This window comes from Mus musculus, chromosome 15 (assembly GCF_000001635.26).
Source record: "Mus musculus strain C57BL/6J chromosome 15, GRCm38.p6 C57BL/6J".
NCBI classification, from domain to species: domain Eukaryota; kingdom Metazoa; phylum Chordata; class Mammalia; order Rodentia; family Muridae; genus Mus; species Mus musculus.
This window is the reverse complement of record NC_000081.6, coordinates 32,755,963-32,774,238: the sequence shown is the minus strand read 5'-3', so window position 1 is coordinate 32,774,238 and position 18,276 is coordinate 32,755,963. Positions and strand designations below refer to the sequence as shown.

Below are 18,276 nucleotides of genomic sequence, written 5' to 3'. Positions count from 1 at the left end.
CTGTTATAGTGTCATGCAGAGAACTTTACTATACTATGCTAAAAGAAATCCCCTGTACTCTATGTCTTCACCTCCTTCCACTCCTGGCATCCACTTTTACTTTTAACTACCTCCATCATTTGCTTTTTCATATAATTTAAATTGTACAGTGTGGATCCTTTTCAGATTGCCTTCTTTCACTTGATAATACACATTTAACTCTCATCAGAGTCTTTACATAGCTCAAGAACTTCTTTCCTTTCACTATTGAAAAGTATTTTATAATCCAAGAAAGCAGAATTGATGGATATGCCCATTTACCCTCAGAAGAACATAATATTTTATTCTAAGTTTGGATGATTATGACAAAGCTCTTAACAAACATCATGAGGGGCTTTTGTGAAGAGATGCTTCCACTGCCATAAGGTAGATATCAACCAATATGATTTCTGTGTTATGTGGTGAAAATTTTCAAAGAAACTTCCAATCTGTGCATTCCCCCAGCAGTGAGTGTTGGGAACAAAATAAAGGGGGGGGGGCAGGGGGCCCTGGGGAAGAATGGAAGGAAAAATATGCCTACATCCTGCCAGAGTTTCCCTATTCTCTGGTCAGTCAGGTGTGGGAGGGCTGCTATCTACCCTATTTACTCATCCCTGGGTGGGCATTCCTCTATCCCACTCTTCAGGGGGTGGTCAAGGGGCAGTCCTTCCTGGGAACCCCCACCCAGAGCTACTCTATGGTTTTAGAGCTTTATTATAGAAGTGCAGGGGAAAGAGAGAAGGTAGAAAGGAGGAAAAGAGAGAGAGACAGAGAGAGAAGAGAGGAAAGAAGAAAACAAAGAGAAAGGGAAGAGGAGAGGGAAGTGAGAGAAGAGAGAGGTGAGAGGACAAAGGAATAAGAGAGCAAGGTGCGGCCTGAGCACCCCTTTTTATGGTCTTCACTGTTGCTAGGTAACTGGTGAGAAGTTTAGCCTGAAGGTCAGAAGCTTGGGCCATTGCTTATGTGACTACTGACCATGCTTCTCTTGTGGGGTCTATAGGAAGTGGTACCTTAGGCAGGGGCCAGAGTTCCAGGAGCATGACAGAACACCTACCGTGTCATATAAGTGAATTATGACCATCAGGGTTCAGACCTCAGCTCGATTGGAGACCAGCCTGCAATTCCCCACAAGTGAGAATATCTTTTTTTTATATCCTTGCTTGCTTTTGATATTCTTAGTGTTATTTATTTTTACTACTGTAAATATTTGTCTTAGTCAATGTTCTATTGTTGTGAAGAGATACCCTGACCACAGCAACTTTTATGAAAGAAAGCATTTAACTGGGACTTGCTTACAGATTCAGAGGCTTAGTTTATTATCAGCATGGAAGGAAGCATGCATGGTGGCCATGTAGGCAGACATGGTATTGGAGAGTTAGTTGAGAGTACTAAGTTTGGATCATCAAAAAAGATAAAGACACTTCTTACACATCAAAGGAAAAATCTACCAAGATGAACTCTCAATTCTGAACATCCTCAACAGATACAAGAAAATTGAAATAATCCCATGCATCCTATGAGATCACCACGGACCAAGGCTGGTCTTCAATAACAACAAAAACAACAGAAATTTCACATACACAAGGAAGCAGAACAATACTCTACTCAATGATAACTTAGTCAAGGAATAAAGAAAGAAAGAAATTAAAGACTTTTTTAAAATTTAATTTCACTGCCAGGCGTGGTGGCGCATGCCTTTAATCCCAGCACTCGGGAGACAGAGGCAGGCAGGCGGATTTCTGAGTTCGAAGCCAGCCTGATCTACAAAGTGAATTCCAGGACAGCCAGAGCTACACAGAGAAACCCTGGCTCAAAAAACCAAAAAAAAAAAAAAAAAAAAAAAGTAATTTCATAGCATGCCAAAACTTATGGGACACAATGAAAGCAGTGCTATTCATAGCTCTGGGTGCCTCCAAAAATTAACAGGAGAGAGCATACACTAGGAACTTAACAGCACACCTGAAAGCTCTAGAACAAAAAAAAGCAAATACACCCAAGAGGAGTACATGGCAGGAAATAAACTCAGGGCTGAAATCAACAAAGTATGGGTCTTGAATTACTGATCTTTCCATCATTTTAACATGAAGGGGTGTTGGATTTTGTCAAATGCATTCTCAGCATCTAACGAGAAGATCATGTGACTTTTGTTTTTGAGTTTGTTTATATAGTGGATTATGTTGATGGATTTCCATATATTAAACCATCCTTGAATCCCTGGGACGAAGCCTACTTAATCATGTTGGACAATCCTTTTGATGTGTTTTGGATTTGGTTTGTGAAGGTGTTATTGATTATTTTTGCATAGATATTCATAAGGGAAATTGGTCTGAAGTTCTCTTTCTTTGTTGGATCTTTGTGTGGTTTAGGGGTCAGCGTAATTGTGGCTTCATACAATGAATTGGGTAGAGTACCTTCTGTTTCTATTTTGTGGAGTATTTTGAGGAGAAATGGAATTAGGTCTTCTTTGAAGGTCTGATAGAAAGAACTCTGCACTAAACCCATCTGCTCCTGGGCTTTTTCTGATTGGGAGAATATTATTAATGAATGCTTCTATTTCTTTAGGGGAAATAGGACTGTTTAGATTATTAATCTGATCCTGATTTAACTTTGGTACCTGATATCTATCTAGGAAATTGTCCATTTCCTCCAGGTTTTCCAGTTTTGTTGAGTACAGCCTTTTGTAGTAGGATCTGATGATGTTTTGGATTTCCTCAGGTTCTGTTGTTATGCCTCCCTTTTTGTAATTTCGATTATTAGGATACTGTCCCTGAGCCCTCTAGTTTAGTCTGGCTAAGGGTTTGTCTATCTTGTTGATTTTCTCAAAGAACCAGGTCCTGGTTTGGTTGATTCTTTGAATAGTACTTTTTGGTTCCACTTGGTTGATTTCAGCCCTGCATTTGATTATTTCCTGCTGTCTACTCCTCTTGGGTGAATTTGCTTCCTTTCATTCTAGAGCTTCTAGGTGTGTTGTCAAGCTGCTAAAGTGTGCTCTCTCTAGTTTCTTTTTGGAGGCACTCAGGGCTATGAGTTTCCCTCTTAAGACTGCCTTCATTGTGTCCCATAAGTTTGGGTATGTTGTGGCTTCATTTTCATTAAACTCTAAAAAGTCTTTAATTTCATTCTTTATTCCTTCCTTGACCAAGGTATCATTGAGAAGAGTGTTGTTCAGTTTCCACATGAATGTTGGCTTTCCATTATTTATGTTGTTATTGAAGATCAGCCTTAGTCCATGATGGTCTGATAGGATGCATGGGACCATTTCAATATTTTTGTATCTGTTGAGGTCTGTTTTGTGACCAATTATATGGCCAATTTTGGAGAAGGTACCATGAGGTGCTGAGAAGAAGATATATCTTTTTGTTTTAGGATAAAATGTTCCGTAGATATCTGTTAAGTCCATTTGTTTCATAACTTCTGTTAGTTTCACTGTGTCCCTGTTTAGTTTCTGTTTCCATGATCTGTCCATTGATGAAAGTGGGGTGTTGAAGTCTCCCAATAGAATTGTGTGAGGTGCAATGTGTGCTTTGAGCTTTACTAAAGTTTCTTTAACAAATGTGTCTGCCCTTGCATTTGGAGCATAGATATTCAGAATTGAGAATTCATCTTGGAAGATTTTACCTTTGATGAGTATGAAGTGTCCCTCCTTATCTTTTTTGATAATTTTGGCTTGGATGTTGATTTTATTCTATATTCCAGCTTGTTTGTTCAGACCATTTGCTTGGAAAATTGTTTTCCAGCCTTTTACTCTGAGGTACTGTCTGTCTTTTTCCCTTAGGTGAGTTTCCTGTAAGCAGCAAAAAGTTGGGTCCTGTTTATGTAGCCATTCTGTTAGTATATGTCTTTTTATTTAGGAATTGAGTCCATTGATATTAAGAGTTATTAAGGAAAAGTAATTGTTGTTTCCTGTTATTTTTGTTGTTAGAGTGGGATTCTGTTGTTGTGGCTGTCTTCTTTTAGGTTTGTTGAAGGACTACTTTCTTGCTTTTTCTAGGGTATAATTTCCCTCCTTGTGTTGGAGTTTTCCCTTTATTATCATTTGAAGGGCTGGATTCATGTAAAGATACTGTGTGAATTTTGTTTTGTCATAGAATACTTTGGTTTCTCGATCTATGGTAATTGAGAGTTTTGCTAGGTATAGTAGCCTGGGCTGGCATTTGTGTTCCCTTAGGGTCTGTATAACATCTGTCCAGGATCTTCTGGCTTTCATAGTCTCTGGTGAGAAGTCTGGAGTAATTCTAATAGGTCTGCCTTTATATGTTACTTGACCATTTTCCCTTATTACTTTAATATTCTATCTTTATTTAGTGCATCTCTTGTTCTGATTATTATGTGTCGAGAAGAATTTCTTTTCTGGTCCAGTCTATTTTGGAGTTCTGTAGGCTTCTTTTATGTTCATGGGCATCTCTTTCTTTACGTTAGGGAAGTTTTCTTCTATAATTTTGTTGAAGATATTTACTGGCCCTTTAAATTGAAAACCTTCATTCTCATCTATTTCTATTATCTGTAGGTTTGGTCTTCTCATTGTGTCCTGGATTTCCTGGATGTTTTGAGTTAGTATCTTTTTGCATTTTGCATTTTCTTTGATTGTTGTGTCCATGTTTTCTATGGAATCTTCTGCACCTGAGATTCTGTCTTCCATCTCTTATACTCTGTTGTTGATGCTCACATTTATGGTTCCTGACTTCTTTCCTAGAATTTCTATCTCCTGAGTTGTCTCTGTTTGGGTTTTCTTTATTGTTTCTACTTCCATTTTTAGATCTTGGATGGTTTTGTTCAATTCCATTACCTGTTTGGTTGTGTTTCCCTGTAATACTTTAAGGGATTTTTGTGTTTCCTCTTTAAGGACTTCTACCTGTTTAGCAATGTTTTCCTGTAATTCTTTGAGGGAGTTTTATGCTTCCTCTTTAAGGACTTCTACATGTTTAGCAGTGCTCTCGTGTATTTCTTTAAATGAGTTATTAATGCCCTTCTTAAAATCCTCTACCAGCATCACTAGATATGATTTTAATTCCAAATCTTGCTTTTCAGGTGTGTTGGGGTATCCAGGACTCTTTGTGGTGGGAGTATTGGGTTCTGATGATGCCCAGTGGTCTTGATTTTTGTTAGTAAGATTATTACATTTGCCTTTCACGATCCAGTAATCTCTGGTGTTAGATGTTCTAGCTGTCTCTGGCTAGGGATTGTACCTCCTGTGATTATGTTAGCCTCTGTCAGCACTCCTTGGAGTCCAATTCTCTCCTGAGTTCCAGTGGTCAGAGCACTCTCTGCAGGCAAGCTCTCCTCTTGCAGGGAAGGTGCACAGAGGTCTCTAGCTCAGATCTGCCTCCTAGCTGAAGTTGAAGGCCCGATGGGACCCTGTCCAAGAAGTTCTGTTGTTTCTGTGGCCTGAGTGCTCTCCTGGGATGACTCGTCTCTGAGAGACCCGAGATATAAGATGGTGCTCTCACTTGAGTCCCGGGGTCAGAGCCGTCTCTGGAGGCTGACTCTCCTCAGTGACCCTAAGATCCTCGGCATGCCAGAGCTCATGTTGCATGGAGAGTTCTCTGGGGATTATGGGACCATCTGCCGAGTTTGTGCCCAAGGTGGCCCAGGGCTGGCACTGACCAGAAAGACGCCAGTGCCTTCTTGTCCTGGCTACATGCCTTCCTGACTTGTAGTACAAGCTCTTCCTATTGTTCTTCCTTTCGTGACACATGAGAATGACAGTAATATAATTTTATCACTAAAGTACATATAAAGATGACTGAGTCTAAGTGTGCACATTTCACAGAGCCAGACATGTTATAAATGCATAATAACAGACAAATATTGTTAGCTTTTCATTGTTACAATAGATACTTGTAATAATCAATCTACAAAGACTTGTCTGAGGTCCATTGGTCCTATTGTATTGGGGCATGTAGTAGCTAAACACAGTGGAGACACAACTGGAGAACAAAAATCTTTCACCATACAGCAAGAATGAGAAAAGACAAAATTAAAGAATAATAATAAAAAAAGAGAACATGATCTTGAATCCCTTTCAATGACTTAAAACCTACCCAACATATGAAGTCAGCTATAGCAAAAAGACTACCTTTGAGTTACAGATAATGAAACTTAGCTTTGGAGGGGTTGAAAACTTTCCAGGCAGAGAAGAATTCAAACCCCAGCCTCTCCAATAGTCAAGTCCATACATATTTCCACTCTACCTACCTCAATGTATTGTTCATAATAGCAAAAGATTTGAGAAACAAACTAAAAAGTAAAAAAAAATTAATGGTGAAACCAACTCTGAAACTTGTACATGATGAAATACCAGTTAGTATATACATCCCTTGAAATCCAAGTAAACAGACCCTGAAGCTGCTCTGTGATGCAGAAATATAAAGCACCAGCTCCAGAGACTCCCTGCGGCTCATATACAATGCCAACACTGATCAACCCAGAAACTTCTGTCCTGTGGAGCCCTTCCCACTTCAACTCATGTGTTACTGTGGTTCTGAAAATTGAGGTCTCTCGGGGAGAATGACTTCTCTCTCATACTTGTAAGAGGCCAGGTTGGTTGCCTTGTCTGAAATCTCTATGTTACACCCCTTCTCCAGGAATTCTGTGATATCATCCTAGGTGTATTGTCATGTCACAGCACTTACTAGAGCAAATGTAATTCACTGAGCGGCAAATGTCTTTCTTCTATCTTGTGTGTAATGGAACTTAAGCACATTCTCTGTTTCATCATTTGCCCAGTTCCATAGATTGGTACAGTGTGAGTCAGTATTTTGTAGTAACAACAGCTAACGTTCCCTAAGAGTATGTGATGTACTTAGACCTGGATAAAAAAGCATTTTGTGCAGTCTGAAAGACTGAATGAACAGAAAGGCTAATTCAGAAAGTTACTGTTGCCCTCCACAGCATCATACACTGGTCAGAGGGGCAGCAGAAGAAATACAGCTCAGGGTATAGAGGTGAGTCCTGACCCAATAAGCAGGATGTAAAGGAGGGAAGATGGAGCTTGGTTACATAAGCTCCCTAATCCCTTTTTGGCTTCATATGAAAAATGAGTATTAGCATTACCTCATGAAGTTTAGGGCAGGTTTGTACATATATAAATTCTTATGTGCAGGCTACATGTATATTAGTCTCTTAAATATTTCTGGTGAGATAAAGGAAGTGCTCTGAACTCAACAATAGACAGAGAGATCAAATGTCAAAACTATGTGCCCTGCTTTTCTTTTCTCTCTCCATGGTCTCAATAAGTAGCCTACGCTGGTCTCAAATTCCCATTGTCTTGCCTTACCTTCCTGGAAGCTAATATTATAGGCCTTTGCCTAACTAATACATGCCATTTCTACAATCTTACATCAGCGAGAGGGGGGGAAGGAGAGAAGAGAGGGGGGAGAGGGGGGAGAGGGGGGGGAGGGGGAGAGAGGGGAGAGGGGGAGAGAGGGGAGAGAGGGGAGACGGGGGAGAGAGGGGTCGGGGGGAGAGGGGGGAGAGGGGAAAGAGGGAAGAGAGGAGAGAGAGGAGAGAGAGGAGAGAATATGAATGAATGAATGAATGAATGAATGACTCCTGCTCAGCTAGCTCTCTCTTTTTGTGCAATCCAGGACCTCACTGTTCACACGTGGTCAGGCTAGAATCCGCCTAGATTTTATTACTGAGGAGAATCAAATGAATGAATTCACCCCAACCCTTAGGGCAGTACACAAAGGGCTGAATCATTTATTTGTGCTCCGCATTGTGCAATAACATAGACTTTCCACTAGGGGGCAAGCATGGTTCACTCATTTTAAACACTAATAGGGAACAGTGTAGAGATCTGAGCACTTTCTCTTATAAGTCAGACCCACAGCGGCTGCAGTGGAAAACAGGTTTCCAAAACAGTAGACACCAAACAGACCATTATTATCTTTGTAGTTCATGAGCTGAGTTGTATTTTACTTAGAGGTATAATTGGATCCCACACAATTGTGCCTCTCACATTTCAGGTGTGTCTTCCTACCTGAACTAACATGATTCTAGGAAGTCCTTCTAGGTGTGTTCAGAGACTTTCAGTCTTGCACACAATAAACCCCAAGTGGTGAAGAACCTCTCACTTGCTGTTGGGCTTACAGTGTCCAGTGTTGGGAAATATTTTCTTCTAGAACAAAGTGAAGTGATGGGGAAATGTTCAAATTAGTATTTTGAATCTTGTAGCCCATCCCAGAACAATTGTTTTCATAAACAATGCAGCTGCCTTCACATTGGTAGACACCTGTGCCTGCAGCATTGTGTCCTGGACAACTTACATCAAGCAAGAGAAACACAAAGGCATGGCTTACACACACCCATGAAGAAAACCCAAACTCCTGTGAGTTCACCTCTTCGTGCCTATCCATTTAAAGATATTTTATCTTAAAACTAGAGATGTGATGCTTATGGAAACTGACTCACTTGTGCAATTATCTAAGTTGCACACTCTATCAGCTGAGATTTCCAGTGAGCATTCTTTATGTTTGAAAGATGTCAAACTACGCTATTCAAATGCACATGTTGGGCAAATATCTAAATGAACCAGTGAGGCAATAGCACAGAGAGAAATAGCTTAAAAGTTTTGTTTCCTATGTTTCTATGTTGAAGCCTGGGAGTTTGAATGAAAAAATACAATAAAATTTAGGTGTCATAGTTAATACTGATTTTCAATCTGGAGTCACTGAAAATACATGTCGCTAAGCGCGTCTTGAGGGGGTTTCTAGATCAAGCAAATTAAGGATAGAAAGACCCACCCTAAATATGTCTGGAACTATTCTAGGGTAGAGTTCATTCATAACACAAAACCAGCAAGCTAGCTGGATAGCAGCGTCCATCTCTCTCTGCTCCCTAGCTGTTGGTGCACCATGGCCAGCTGCCTTCTGTTCCTTCTCCCGTGCCTTTCTCACTAAGATGGACCATACCCCTGAGTGTGAGTCCTCTCTCCCCTGCTTGCTTCTTAAAAGGTGATTTATCACTTCCCAACAATTAAGAAACCTTTCTTACCAAACTGGAGGTCATATTGGCAAATACGGTCCTTTTATGTGAGTGGCATTTATAATACTGCATGTATTACAGAATGCAAATTTTTAAACAAAATAATTTCTGAAAAATTAAATATTTTTAGAATATAAAGTAATTCTGAATCAAAAAATTAGTAATCTGGTATAATATTCTGTTTTAATAAACCCCAAAACATAGGTAAATAAATATGTAAGCCCCACTCATATAATAAGAGTAATTTTCACTAGTGGAAACACTTAGCTAAATTTAAGTAAATTAACAGCCAACAGTATTCTTACAAGGAGCTATTTTAACATGGCTAGGAGTAGACTTGTACAATGTAAACTGGAGTTGGCTCAGTCTGTCCTGGAGGACCCACACAGACCAGAGTTATGGGTTCTGGGGCACTTGAAAGCCGTGGATAGGAAATCAAAACATAGAGCCTATATACGTCCTAGCTCTGCTGCGTACCGCATCAAGACTCCGATAAGAAGTGACACTTGCCAGTTTTCTTGTGTGTAATGTTTGGGTCATGATGCAGTGCCCTGACAAGAACACACAGAGAAAGGTGTAGTTTCACAAGTGCTCCTGATGCCACTGAGATGGCAAATTAGCAAACATGACGCTTTCTCTCTGGCAGCACTGGATGTCAAACACATGCGTGTTCAGAACCCTCGGAGACACACTTGAGACCGTTTAGCAGTCGGGCCCTGTCCCTATTCCAGCCTTATCTTCTACAACTGTGTAGAAGGCTGGAATCTTGGTAGGCCTGCTTCCTGTCTGTTACCAATCCTATACTCATGTCCTTTCACTTGATGGAACTAAGTGACGGTTCAGACAAAGTCACACCGTTCAACGGACCTCAGGAGGGAAGTAAAGGAAGAGGTACAGAGGCTGGGGAGTAGGGGTGGGGCGTCTCACCTATTTACTAGGGCCATGGCTCATGCGCAGGAGACAACAGGGCAACAATGGGAATTGCCATTGCCAACTCCTTTAGGGGCTGGTTAGGAAGATGCCTGATTGTCAGTATTGTCGTGGGAGTCCCTTTTGGGCTGTCCACAGAGGTGCCTGACTGCTAACACTACTTTGTTCCACACAGTCCAAGTCCGCGTCCTTTCTCTACCTGACTTGTTTTACTTAATGTTACCTCTTACACACTCATCTACACATTGTCACACATATGGCTTTTCTTTCTTTCTTTCTTTCTTTCTTTCTCTCTCTCTCTCTCTCTCTCTCTCTCTCTCTCTCTTTCTTTCTTTCTTTCTTTCTTTAGAAGATGTATAGATTTAGATTCACAGGAAAGTCTGTCAAATCTTCTGGGCCAGGTGGCTGAAGATGCATGCCCCACCAACCACAGAGAAACACTGGGTGAGAGTCAAGGTTGTTAGTAAGTCTCTGCCATTTTTATAGGCTCAGCAACTGCTTGGTCAGCACTTCCTGCTTACTCAGATGAAATTTATCCTTCTCGAGTCTCCAATGGGGTTGAAGACTAGTTGTAGTTTTATCAGTTTATCAGTCACAACCACTTTACTTATCTTCATAGGTAACATTCAGACCACAGGTTTCATTCTCCTAGAGCTACATGTCTGCCTTACAATTTTCCTTGTTACCAGATTCAGAAAAGAGAAACTCAAAAAAGTGGTGTGAAGCATTCAAAGGTTGGAAGACATAAAAACTTAAATTGTGAAGAATTTAAGAATGTATTTTAGGGTGTAGGAAGATGCTTTAAAGCTGGAAAATGCAAGTTAAGAAAGTTGGAGAATGTGAACTCTTAAGTTATAAGAAGGTATTTTAAGGTTGGTAAATGAAAGTTGTGAAGGTTAGAGGATGGAATGCTTAAGTGGTGATAAGAAAATTATTTAAGGGATATATGCTTCAGATTTCTTTCCCTTGCTAATCTGACCCAAACCCTGTACAGAACTTTGAACACACAAGATAGGAGAGATGGTGGAGTACTTTCTCCAAAGTTGCCAAATACAAATAGACTGGCCATTATGAATATAATTCTTACCCAGATAGTTCTCATAATTGTCCTTATTGTATATAGTGTACTGATGTTAAGAGATAAAGCCATTTCTTAGACTAAAAAGGGGAGATGTTGGGATGACCTATACCCACATATATTGTATCAAATGGCTATGTAGGTATGGCTCTGTATTTTCAGTTGTTAAATGCTTTGCTGGCTGGATCTTTGGTATTGTCCTTTCTGTGCTTTGTTGCCTGCTTTCTATATATATGTAAGTATTTGTCACTCCCTCGCCTGCCCAAAAAGAGGATTCTCTGAGATTATCATGTTCAAAAGCAAGCAGCCGTGGTGAAGATTAAGTAGCCCTCAATGCCAAAAAGCAACAAAGAGGGATGGACCAGGTGCTGTTCTAATGCTGATTGATTCTGACTGGATGGATAAGGAACTGGGCTTTCTGTAAAATAAAGAGCAGGCAGTGAGACTGGGCTAAAACAACCAGGCACACCAAGGAGAAGATGAAAGAAGCAGGCAGTACAAGGTAGAGCAGTGAGAGCCACATGGAACGGCAGAGAAGACAAATTAAGTTAGGAGGCTAGCTGAGAGACTGCCCCAACAAACAGGCTAACGGCTTTAAACTATATAGATGTCTCTATGTCTTCATTATATTAAACTTCAAGTGGGACCCCAAAAGTCCTGCAATACCTGAGTACAGACACCACACATTCTTAATTTTTTCCACCATCAGTGAGTCCTTGGGTTTCTACTTCTTGACTATAATGATTATCACAAACAATATGAGCATGCCAATTGTTTCTTTAATACACAATTAGTTCCACTGGATGTGTCTATAAATAGGATTGTTCTTTGATTTTGTTTGTTTTAGAAAACTAAACTTTTCTGCAGTGGCTCTATCACTGTACAACTACCCATGTCATGTTTGAGTTGTCTTTTCTCCAAGCTCTCGTCAATATTATGATTTCTAGTTTATCCAAAGATAGCTTTTTTTAATAGTACAAGGTCAGTATCATTGTGGTATTGTTAGGTAAAGAGTGGTGATATGGAATTAGATAATAAATAAATTCTGGGGCTCTAATGCACAATACAGGTGTTATGGGTGGGTTAAGTAATTTGATTGGGTAATCATTATGTAATCAATATTTCTATCAATCACCACATTATATAATCAAAATATATTTGATCTTTGTCAATTAAATACTTTACAGAAATGACAAATGAGTGAATGAATGGTAAAATAAACAATGCTATGTTACTAAAATCAAGACACCTCATTCCCAGGCAGAATATATATTCTCTTCTGTTGACCATCATAGCTGTATGGAGCCTATTATGTAATTTTTTACATGTCAACACTCCCAACACAGTACTTGACACATAGATGACATTCTTAGAACTAGTTCTTGACTTGAGATGAGGAAAATCTCCTCATTATAGTGATGTATGATCATGGAATAGGAATAATTATTTCCCTTGATATTTAAAAGTGCCACTCTAAAAATTAGAAATATATTGCAAGATGTAATAAACTATATAATGAATGTATAAAAGTGTTTTAATAAAGGAGTCATGCACTAGTGATGCACACTCAGTACAACGAGAGAACTGACACATCAGTAACAAGTATGCTTCCTCAGTAGAATAATAGTTAGCACTTTATGTAAACTTTCAGGAATGCCCTCAGAATTTTGGTTAAAGTATATGATAATGTCTAAAATTTGCAGATAGGAAGTCAACCACTACCAAAGACCAGCCTAGGCTTGTCTAGAGGGGGGTTCTTGAGAGAAGGAATATTTGAAAGCGGTAAAAAGAAGAAAAGAATACTCAAAGTCAATTGTGAGTACAATTTGACAATCTGTGTCCTGCTTGAGACAGCTTTCTCTGGAGATCTCCAGACAGTTCATCAAGATAGCTCAGATATCTGCCGGGCAGTGGTGGCGCACGCCTTTAATCCCAGCATTTGGGAGGCAGAGGCAGACGGATTTCTGGATTCGAGGCCAGCCTGGTCTACAGAGTGAGTTCCAGGACAGCCAGGGCTACACAGAGAAACCCTGTCTCGAAAAAACAAAAACAAAAAAGATAGCTCAGATATCTCTCACCGACCAAAGCCCGGTCTCTTACTTACTTATCAATTCAGTCATTTACTCCATATTCCCTTTGATTATTCCATGAATCAGCATTCCATGACCTCAGCTCCCCGATTCTTAGAAAAAGATAGCAAACACATTCTTTTTCGTTTTCTTTCTTTTTTCTTAACATTGCAAATTAACTCAGAGATCTGCCTGCCTTTGAAAGCACAGACAATAAGTTTAGTTGGGTAGGATCCTGTCCTAAAATTATCATTTGGTCTATGCCTGGGCCTGAACCTAAACCTGCTCTGTTCCAGACTGACCTTGAACTCAGGATTCTGCCGACCTTTATAAGCACAAACTATAAACTTAGCTGAGTGGAATCTTACCCTGTGTGATCAGCACTGCCTAAATCTCTTTGTCTCCTTCCCTAGTATCTTTTCGACAAGCTGGCTTGTAGTGCAGCTGCCTTTGTTCCTTTAGGCCCATGAAGCTCTTTAGACAATTCATATTGCTTATTATATTTTGCATAGGTGAGAAATATTTTTGAACTAATATTTTCACAGTTTTTCCACAGCCTTATAGATTGTCCTGAAGGTCTCACCACTTACCATTTTGCTGAGACATAAAATACACCCTTGCCTTCTGGACTCGTGCTGTCTCTGATTATCATGGAATCACTAACCTTGGCAGAGAGGACATTCCTCAATAACTTTGGCAGGGAGAATATTTCCTGAACGAGGAACATGAAGTAAAATATCTCTTATACAAACCAGTATAATGCCCAGCAACTGTCAACATTTGTGGAGGCCCAAGAACTGCTGGCTTTGTTCCAGTGGTAGGAAACCATGTCACTCCATCTCTTCCACATGGACAAGCAGGACTTGGCAATCCACGAACCATTTTTATATTGATGGAAGCTAAAAAACTAAGCATAGCTTTGTCTGGCTGTTTGTTACAAAAAACTTTCATGGTAGATTATCTTTTCTTAAAACTAGGTAGTAATAGGAGAGGTTTAGAAGGGAGGACATGATAGAAATATATCTATGAAAATATTTCAATTAAAAGTACTGAGTCAATAAAAATAAATTTAAGAAGTCTCAAATATAGAAAACAATAATCATACTAAATACGAAAGGCAGATAAACAAAGATAAAATATTTAAATTGCTTGAACTGATAAAATACATAGAGTGGATTCATGTGTGCTGCTTGGAGCAGGAGGAGGAAGAATTTTGCCTCTCAGAGAGGATACTTTCTAGAGTTCTCAGTAGTTACTGCAAGCCAGGGGAGAGATCTGGCCCTGTACTGGGTAGAAGGCAATATTCCTCTAAAAATGTTACAAGGAAGCCTTTTTCTATAGATGGCTTTGTGGCTCAAAATACCTTTAAGACTGAGGTTGGGAAACTAACATATAAAATATCCATTGAAAACTAGGGAGAAATCTGAGCACATGACTGTGTTATCCTACTGACAAGTTTGCAAGTAGTCTTAAATTCAATCAAAGTGAACACGGAGAGATACATAAGAATTTCACAGTGACATCATTTATAATGGGAAAATGTGAAACTCGCTAAATGGGCCATCAAAAGTAGATGTCTAAATAAAACATAGGCTATTCCTTTAAATTGTGGGATGCTACTTAACAATTCTCATCAATACACACACAGAAAGACATAACCTAAAGATAACCTCAGCAGCACATAATGGTAAAAGCACCTTGAGAAACATGCTCTATGATTGCCCTCATAAAAGTTTCAAAAATGGCCAAATCAGAGTTAGAGTACATGACATGAAGATATTTCCTGGCTGAGAAAAGGGAAAGAGAGGGAGGAAATCACAAGTGGGAAGCTGTGTTTGAGTGAGCTTTGCAGAGACAGCCTCCTCCTTAACTGGACTCAAGCTATGCTTTCAAGTCACTTTAGTTAGAGTAGATTTAATGGACATTAAGAAAAATGTCTCACAATTAAATTTATAAGTAAGAATGGCGTTGTTCATGTTTATGACACTATTTGTATTATTTACTTATGAACTTAGGTTCTTTTAAAGAATTTCTTCTAATGCATTTTATTTTTATACATTAAAATGTACATATTTATGGGAAAATATAGACTTAATCAAATGTATATAATGTCCACATTGGGCTAAGCTCTTACTGCACTTATCTTTTATTTGTCATAAAAATATTCAAAAGCGTTTGTTATACCCACTTGGGATATTCCGTGCATTCCTCCCCATTGTCATTCTACTATGCAAGGGAGAACCAGAACTCATTTCTCCTAATCATTGTACATCATCCATTGTCCAACCTTTCTATGATCCTTCCTCCCTTCATCTCACCTAAATACTACTGCTCATTTATCTTATCATGTGGCATTTGTCTTTCCAAGCCTGGCTTACTTCACATAACTCATATTCTTTGGTCATGCCTCAGAAAATAAACTGATTTTGAACCTATGACAACAAACATAATAGTCATATTCACAGTATTTCTGGTATGTGCAAGCCAGAACACACCTGTATTCTATCCCACACATGCTGTTGTATCCCTGATGTGAGTGGGTCAGATCTCACCTGTATTCTAACCTTACACCTGCCGAAGTATCCTTGAAGTGAGAAAGTCTTATCACACCTATAGTCTATTCTACACATGCTGTATTCCTGATGTGAATGGGCCAGATCTCACCAGTATTCCATTCCCCATATGGTGCTGTAATCCTGTGAGTGGGTCAGAGTATACTGCATTCTATCACACCCCTGCTGCAGTATACTCTGCAGTATACTCTGCTGCCCCTGATGAGAGCAGGCCAGATTTCACCTATAGTTTTTCCTACACATGCTTGGTATTACAGGTGTGAGTGGGTCAGATCTCACCTGAATCCTATCCCACATAAGCTATCGTAATCCTGATGTGAATGGGTCAGATCTCACCTGTATTCTATTCCACACCTGCTATAGAGATGCTCTTCTACTGGAAGCTTCAACTACCCCCATTGAGCTCACTAGAAAGCCCCTCTCTTCTTCACAAGGAACATAAGCTCAGTTCCCCAGCACATCCTTCCATTCACTTAACTTTAAAATACATTCAATTTATTCTTTACCTAAAATACTCTCCTAGGAATCCTGATAACTCCTGGGACTCACCAGCCGTGTTTCATGTCAACAAGAAAATTACCTGTTTATATGCAGAGCCCACATTTGAAAATACATGAAAGATGAGTTTCATTCTTCAGAAAGTAATTTAGCTGCACAAATTGAAAGCAAGCGGATTTATACACACAGAAATAGACTTATGTGTCTTTTATTCTTTGAATAACTTTCTATATCCCCCTGATTCTGAATTTGACAAAATTATCTCCCACTTTCTGTTTTCTTCATTTTTTTTAAACCAGAGCAAGAAACTTGGAACTGAAATTCTATTGGAAGAAGTTGAAGAAACTCACAGGGCTACAGGGGGAACCTATTGAAGAACCCCCTGCAAGTTTTCCCAGAATCTTATGAGATGCCTGAAGATGACCCAAAGCCACAGGGAGGACCCCATCTGAAAGACATAGCTCCCTCCTGTGTCTCTGTGCCCTTGGTACCCGAGAACAGAACACAGATTCCCTATGTGGTTCTCCAGCTAAGCACATCAACTAGATGATAACAAAGACAACACAAGGTGAAACCAAACCAAACCAATGTTTACCAAGTAAACAAAACTGGAAAAAATGTAATGAATTTTAGGAGATGCTATATGTAGTGATTGTAATTGAAATGGAAACTATAAAATGTAAGTTGTATTGTCCTGTAACTCGGATGGGACACTGTCTCTGAAGGCATTAATCAACTCTTCAAAGTCTAGCATGGTGCTATCTTACTGTCAGTATCCACAATATCTCAAGAACATTAATTTATGCCATTTCATGTAAACCATTTTCAGGGAATCTCAGTAGTGATGTCAGGGTGTCTGATTTAAACAGAAAAAAATCTGAGGCTTCTTCCATTTACCTAGTGTTCAATCCACACACTGAGAGTGACAGAGTCTGTGGTCATGATGGACAGACCTGCCAAGAGACTCTAGCTTCCACTTCTCTCATTCCCCATCGCTGATTACTGGATACTCCAATTTTGAGAAATGTTCAGAAGCCAAAGTTTCTAATCTGCCTCTACTAAAGACTTTTCTTATACAGTTCAGAAGATTTTCCCTCTGGAAGTGTCTGTCCACTAAGAGACATTTAAGTCAACACTTGTAGTAAGGTCACAGGGACATGTCCACACAATCAGACAATGCCACATGTGAATTCCTTGGCTATGAGATGATGTAGCAGTAAGGAACACTGCACACACACACACACACACACACATACACACACACTCAAACACACACACACACAGAGAGAGAGAGAGAAAGAGAGAGAGAGAGAGAGAGTCAGATATTGAAATGAATAGTGCAGTGCAGAGCTGAATAAAATATACATGTCTGACAGTCCATTCAGAACCTGTTGTTGGGATCATGTGATCCTAGTTCTACTATCTACAGTAAAATCAAGAAAATCATGAGCACACTTAAAACTTTGTTTAAACGGGAGGTTTTTTGTTTTTGTTTTAGAGAATATCCTTCTGTATATACATACATTTGAAGATACTGTTTAATTTTAGATAAATGTAAAATTATAAGATTCTTTGAGGTCTTATTGATGTTGATGTTATTTGTCCCTTGATCCTTTGTCTCCTCTGTATTGACCTCTTTCTCCCTCCCAACCTGGAGCCCCTCCCATTTTGATGTCTCTTGCTTCCCATCAACTGTATTCTGATAACATCCCAACACCACCCCCACCTCCATTACGGTCTTATACTTCTTTTGGTTTCTGTGGTTACTCTGTACTGTACACTCACATCGGAAGAGTTTGAGCTAGGAATCACAGACAGAGAGGACATACAGCAGCTGTTTTTCTGGATCTGGGTGACCTGTCTCAACATAGTATTTCCTACATTCACCCTAGACCTGCACATTTTATTGGTTCATTTTCTTTACACTTTACAGTGTTCCACTGTGTATGAGACACTGCCTCATTACTCACTCATCTGATGAGGCACATTTAAGTTGTTTCCACTCACTGCTTTCTGTGAATACTGAATTGTGGCATGGAACATTGCTGAAAAATACTTGTAGAATATGGTATCAGGCTTTTTGGGCATATGCCAAGTAGTGAAATAGCTGGGTCATGTGAAGGAT

General features: G+C 39.5%; 1 long non-coding RNA gene across 1 annotated transcript; it reads left to right on the top strand.

Annotated features, from left to right (window-relative positions):
- The first annotated feature begins 1,086 nt into the window (after positions 1-1,086).
- Positions 1,087-16,816, top strand: Gm41289 (predicted gene, 41289). The gene is made up of 2 exons (NR_155440.1): positions 1,087-1,149; positions 16,451-16,816. It is a non-coding gene; the product is annotated as a predicted gene, 41289 (long non-coding RNA).
- Positions 16,817-18,276: the final 1,460 nt, after the last annotated feature.